The following is a 7598-nucleotide window of genomic DNA, read 5'->3' as shown; positions in this document are numbered from 1 at the left end:
TTTTTGGTGTAACACAAGCATAACACGATCATAACACAATGACAACACATTCATAACACATGATAACACAACATTAACCCAACAGTAGCACGAGAATACTACAACAATAAACAACAATAACAAAAGAGCTTTTGTGATGGGTGGGAAGTTGGTAAAATTCCACGCCAACCATGTAGTGTTTTTGTTAGACATGCCAAACAGAGGGGAATCTATTAGTTGGAGGAAAAGTCTATCATCTTGTGTAGATTCAAGAGCAATAAATGAAGATGTGACTAATTTTTCAGGAGAGTCTTCACTCATTTTGAGAAACTATTTCTTAAGTTTTTACTGACAAATTTATTTTTTCCTTCGAGCAATTTCAGCGTGTCTGCAGGTCTTTATGCATTTGGAGAGAACGTACAGACCTTCTCTTTGTTTAAGTGGTCTGTTGCTATCTATGATTATATGATTGATCAAATAAACTTTGTTGTAATCAAAATAAGGCGAAATCAGTCACTTGGTTACTAAGTGGTTTTATATTTCTTTTATATGTAAGTTCATATATTCTACAGTTAAAAATTTTCCTTTTTACTAATTATTTTTGTTTTTTTTTTGACAAAATAATTTTTGATATGTGTTATCTGTTGTTTTGGTTCTTCGAGCACACAACTCTCTTTACTCCCGCTGCACCTGAGGTTAACCACAAATGCCGAGGTGGTCAAAAATTCAGGGGTGGACAACAACACAGATTATTGATGACTGCATTGCTACACACATTGGGGTGTAAGTAACTTTTGACAACAGTTTTGATTTTATGCAATCATCTGATTTTCAAAAGTGACAATCTCTCTTTCTCTTATATATGCAGACATGATTTTCTTGCAAATAAAGGTTATGAGCGGGCAATTGATCGAGCCGACTTCGAGGATGTATTGCTAAACAAGTGGTTTGGAAACGAACAAGTTGATGTTTTTGCAGACACTTTGCGTGAAAGAGTTGTCAGGTCACTCGACCTTGCCTCTTTGTAACTTCGCAATATTGGGTAATTTGTAATTGTTTAATTTATCCATATTTTTACTGCTCATACTTTCATTGTAAACACCATGCAATGTAACAACTTCTTTAGATGCATAAACATTTGGATAACACTGCTTTCTTGAAACATATCACGAAGGACAGTATAAAAGAAACACAAATTATATTATTTGTTATAATTCATAACGACCATTGGACTTTGTTGGTTGAGGGGCTGAAATTGAAAAAATGTAAATTGTATGACTCTCATCCCAACACCGTGCATAAGGATGCTGCCCACCAAGTTGTAAGTATATTACACACTAATAACATCCAATATCACAGAAATAATAATCCCATAAACTTTGCAGGTGAAGTTGTTTGCAAAGGATGCCGCAAAGTGTTTTGGTAGAGCCAAACCTGCGACATGAAGACTTGCACTTGTTAGGGGTGCAGCTACACAAAGCAATAGTATTGATTGCGGTATGTTTATATGCAAATTCATGCAAATTTTGGTGTTGCCACAAGAACAAAAATAACAATCCCATAAACTTTGCAGGTGAAGCTGTTTGCAAAGGATGCTGCAAAGTGTTTTGGTAGAGCCAAACCTACGACATGGAGACTTACACTTGTTAGGGGTGCACCGACACAAAACAATAGTATTGATTGCGATATGTTTGTATGCAAATTCATGAAAAATTTGGTGTTGCCACAAGCACAAGATATTGATTGGACCCCGCATCTTAACTGGCAACAAGACATGGGGAGATTTAGAACTGAATTTGCTTACGCCATTTGTATGTGGTCCAAGAATCTAAACGCTTAAATATGTGTTTATGGTTTTATTACACTTGAAGTTGCTTATGATTAAATATGTGAATTTGTTTACGCCATTTGCTTACGGTTAAATATGCTTATAGGTTACAAAGTCATATAATCGTTATGACACATGAATTTTGAAATTTTGAGCAACAATATTTCGCTATAACACTTGAATTTTACGGTATAACACTTATATTTTTAAAATTACAGGTTATAAAGTCATATAATTTGGTATAACACAAGATTTTGAAATTTTTATCAACAATATTTCGTTATAACACTTAAATTTTACGATATAACACTTATATTTTGAAAATTTCAGGTTATAAGATCATATTACACTATAAAATTTAAAATAACGCTTCAATAATTAATTATAATACACGTATTCTCAATATAACAAATATATATTGCAGTATAACATGATTATTTATATTTTGAACTTTATTTATATTTGAGTATTTTAAGAACTATTTTACGATATAACACTTAAATTTTGAAATTTTCAAGTTATAGTCATATAACATGATAAAATTGAATTTTGAACTCGTTATATCAACTTAAAGTCGTTATAACACTTGAATTTTGAACAATAATGCAATAATATTGTGGTATAACACTTAAATTTTGCAAAATAACGCTTCAATAATTTGTAATAACACATGTTTTCTCAATATAACGCGTATATATTGTAGTATAACATGATTATTTAAAAAATAATGCGGTTTAATTGAAGTATAACACAATATTTTCGATAAATAAAGCGTTATTATATATCGTGACGGCTGAATAACACATATATGTGTTATATTACGGTAGTATAACACATGGGGAATAATCCCCATGTGTTACACCGCGGTAACACATGTAGCCCGGCGGAATAGCACTTACCTGCGTTATTGGCGGGAGAATAACATGTCTATGTGCTATATTATGATGGTATAACACATGATGAATATTCCTCATGTGTTACCGATGTAACATATGGGGAATATTCCCCATGTGTTATACCTTAGCGGAATAACAAGGGGAGTCGTTATAGGCCGCGGAATAACACCATCCTGCGTTATAGGGTCGGTTTAAATGCAAAATTATATAAATATATAAATTAAGTATAAATTTATATAAGTAATATATCAATTTATATAAGTAATGTATAAATTAAGTAATACATCACGGTATATATGTGTTATTATATATATTAAGTAATATATGTAATAAATTAAGTATAAATTTATAAATTTATATAAGTAATAAATCCAATATTAATAAAACCGCAAAATTAAGTTATATACGGTGTCAACATTATTAAATTTGTAATATATCAATTTATATAAATTAATATTAAACACGGGCGTGCGTTATTGAATTAGCAATATAACAACTTATATTAGTTACGTGATAACATGGACTCGATAATATTACAAATAATACAAATATATGAAATACATTGACTCGATATTGTTACAAATAATACAAATATATGAATTACATGGACTCGATAATATTACAAATATAAATCACTTATTGAATCCATCAACAGTTGGGTATATCCTTGTGTTGGTTGCGATGCATCATATTCCTGAAGAAATTGAGATATTAAAATGAAATATAAGTGCTAATGTCACCGACCTTTATGTTATATGATACCGAGTTTCAGTTATATAACTGACTGAGATAATATGGCATATCAAATAAATTTGCCTCGGATGGTATACCAGGAACTTGGCTTGTTGATGTTTCTTGATGTTTTCCTGTATACAATGATTTAGGTAAGAGAAAGACAATCATACAATAATTAAAATATCTTATAATATTGAAATATATATTTTTTGGTCTCTTATTCTTCTCCCAATACCCTTTCCACCTAGACATAGAAACTCCATTCGGCCTCATTTTTGTCAGGTCATCCAAATTGACTTGGGTATTTGGTGTTTTTGTCTTCTTTAATTTTGTATTTGTTTGAGGTGGTTTTCTAGCTAATGCGTCATCAATATTTGCATATAGATGTTTAATGTTTCCCAAAGCATCTGCTCAGTTGTTTTATTTCACTGTGCTTTATTAATGAGTTGGTATGCAAATTTGTGAGAGTGTGAGCGAAATAGTAGACCATTTGTTGAACTGGTGCTCTTTTGGGATTCCTTCATATATTCGTAGCCCAAGCAAACAAAAACTTGTGAGTCTGCCCAAGCAAACAATCATGATCAAGCCTGGATAACTCGTTGCTCCAAAAAAAAGATTATGAGTTTGCCACACTCATCAGTTTCAAAATCTCAAGCAAACATTGTATCCTCAACTTGCCTCTCCATGAATAGTTGTATTAGCGCATTGACATCACCTTGCTCTATTCATTCCCTTCTTTCTCTTTGAATAAAATTGTATGCATCTCTTTTCGTGCATTCTAGGTTCTCCACCCCCAACCTCCGTGGTCATAAAGTTATATGCATCTGTTGCTCTAATCACAACTCCTGTCATTGATCCAAGCAAATAAGTATTTAACTCACTTATTTTTCTGCTAGAACGCAAAAGATGCTTATCGCCACTTTCGGCAAGAGGTGGTTATGGCTTTTAATGAATTTCTTAACAATCCAATTTCCTTCAACATCGATGACATATTTAACCATGACTTAACATCCAGTCCTTGTGTCAGCTTTTTTGAACTTCATAGTATCTTCTGTCAGGCTTGACTCCTTGTGGCCAGCCTTTCCACAAATAAAATCTTTAGTTTTAGTCTTCTTCGAGTTTGGCCAATAGCTGCTATGATCCTTTATGACAAAAAAGCCTATATGATGTGCATAGACACAGTAGCATTCATATGTTTCTTGATCAATGTGCACATCGATACGAAAAAACGTTTCTGCGATTGGATAATTGCACTTCACATCACCACCCCATTTTAAAAATAGTCAGATAGATATAAGACAAACAATAACAACACAATAACAGTACAAAAACTATACAATAACATCACAATAATACTACAAAACTATACAATAACATCACCACAATAATACAACACTGACACCACTACAATTATTCAATCCCTAAACAATAACACCACTGTAACACTAGAAAAAGTAAACAGTAACATCACATAACACCTCAGTAGCACGACAGTAACACGACAAAAATACCTAAATAATACAACAATAACTCTACTAGGACAATACAATCCATAAACTCTAAACGATAACACACTATACCCTAAGCTCTGACAATAACGCGATTATAACATTAGAAAAACTTAACTATAACATCACATAACACTTAAATAACACGACAATAACATGAGAATAATACAACAATATTACAAAGATAATATTATCAAAACGGTACAATCCCTAAACCCTAAACCGTAACAATAACATCACTATAACAGTAGAAAAACTAAATTACAACACCACATAACACCTTAATAAAACAACAGTAATACGACAATAATACAATACAAAACCATAAATAAAACAAACAAAAAGTAACACAGCCCTAACACTATAATAATCCTCAAACCTAAACTAAAATAACAAACCTAAACACCAGCATAACACCAAAAAATAACACCACACTAACTATAAACTAAAAGAACTAACAAAAAACATGCTAGAACCCACATAACAATGCAATGCAACAATAAATTAAACCCTAAACTAAAACAAACTCACTTCTGATTTAAGCTTCTCAACATTATTTAATGATTCCATTTCTTTTCTGGAGAAATCCAAAGCACCCGCACAAGCTTGACAGAATCCTCTTGTTTTGGATTGGCAGCGGCATAAAGTGGGACATTAAGACTTTTTGGCGGGATTCTATATGAACAATAAGTCACTTTTTCTCGTCTTGGGTGGGGTCGAGTTTTAGACGGGCCGGGACGCCTGTCTTAATTAATTTATTTTACCTTATGCTGCGGTGGGTCCCAAAATTGCATGTGGCAAGCTTCCATTCGACTTCACTTACAACTCTTCTTGCGGTTTCTGAATTAAATAAGCGCTCCGTGAGATTATAAAGAGGGGGTAAGAGAAGTCCCAATTTATGGAGAGAACTATGAAATATAAAATAATTTAAAATAATTTTTTATATATCATTTGTGTTATTTTAAAAATAATTATATAATCTAAAATAATCTAAAAATTTATAATATTTTTATAAAATTAAATTCTGTAAATTATAATATATAACAAATTATTATTAATAATATATTACTATTAGTAATATAAATATTATATATTTATAAAATATAACTTTTATAATTAATAATATATATATATATAAATTAAAAGAAAAAAACTCTAAGCCAGGTACCACTTACCCGCAGTCGGTGGTAAGTAAGGTTTATATTATTATTACTATTATTTTTTATTACACAGATGTGAAACACAGTTTCATAGTGTCATAGTGGTGGTGGGTTAAGGATTACATCATTTATTTTGTTAAGATGTGTTACTAAAATTTATTTTGTCCGGATAATTTTGTTAAAAATTATTATAGGTAAGAATTTTTTTTTATAAACATGTATTATATGCTAAAATTTTACTTATTAGATGTGGACTTATATGGAATTCGCACATACGAAGGGTCTGTTTGGGACAGCTGCGACTTCTCAGCTTTTCAGTTGTGGCTACTAAAATATTACCTATTTGATGAGCTAATAAACTCTTTCAGCACTAGATATAGCAACAACCTTGGAGTTTTGGCTAAACTATGACATAAGCTGAATCATGTTGATAGTTGAAAGGGGCATTTACATACACACCAACTAAATCCTATGTATTTATATATCTAAACACCTAAACTTTACCTTTTATATTTATACCGTTCAAATCCTTTAAATCATAATGGGTGATATGAATGTATAAATATAATTTTAGGTGTGTGTTATGTAAATGCAGATGAATTGTGTGATATGTATGTAAATTAACAAATAAGAACATGCAATACATAGCCTTGAAAATCAAAGGCAAACATGGGCCACATAATGGAAGTGTTTCTTTCAATAGAACTCTTATCAGCAAAAATAAAAAATAAAAAATACAAAGCTCTCCTGCTTTAACTTAAAGCTATAAGAAATTTAAAGCTGCTACAATTTATATATGTAAACGAGCAGAGCTTGCTCAGTCTTGACTCGTGTTCGGCTCGTTCGAAATATCTCGTGTTCGAAATCGGCTCTTGTTCGAAATTGGCTCGTGAACAGTGTGTTCGTGTTCGACTCGAATTAAATATTCGCTCTATACAAAAGAAAATACTAATCACATTGTCACATGAGATGTTATGATTTAAACTTAGTAAATAATATATATAATATATTATTATATTAATAAATATATGTTTTTTTTTTAATTTCGAGTTAAAACGAGCCGAACACGAGCGAACAAAGAGCTGTTCATGTTCGGCTCGTTTATAATTTGAGTTTTAAAAACTTATTCGTGTTTGGTTCGTTTGTTTAACACGAACTACTTGACGAGCTGAACACCTATTGTTCGCGAACAACGAACTTTTTTGACAGCCCTATAAACAAGTCAAGAAGTTAGGAAAGAACTTACTTACAAACGATAAGCATTAAAAGACTTTCGAAGACATGGAAATTAATACCTATCGCAATATTTTGAGTGGTATGCATTTAATTGCCCCAAGGAATGAATAAACATGGAAATTAATACCTAAAGAATGTAAGATAGAGCAAAACTACATGAACGACGAGAAACGATGACATCTTAAGGATTTAACCAAACACTCGGAAATAATTAGATTAATCCACATTTGTCAAATTAATCCACCTTTGTCAGGCG

This window comes from Phalaenopsis equestris, unplaced genomic scaffold (assembly GCF_001263595.1).
Source record: "Phalaenopsis equestris unplaced genomic scaffold, ASM126359v1 Scaffold000002, whole genome shotgun sequence".
In the NCBI taxonomy this organism is placed as follows: Eukaryota; Viridiplantae; Streptophyta; class Magnoliopsida; order Asparagales; family Orchidaceae; genus Phalaenopsis; species Phalaenopsis equestris.
Note: the sequence above shows the minus strand (reverse complement) of the source record.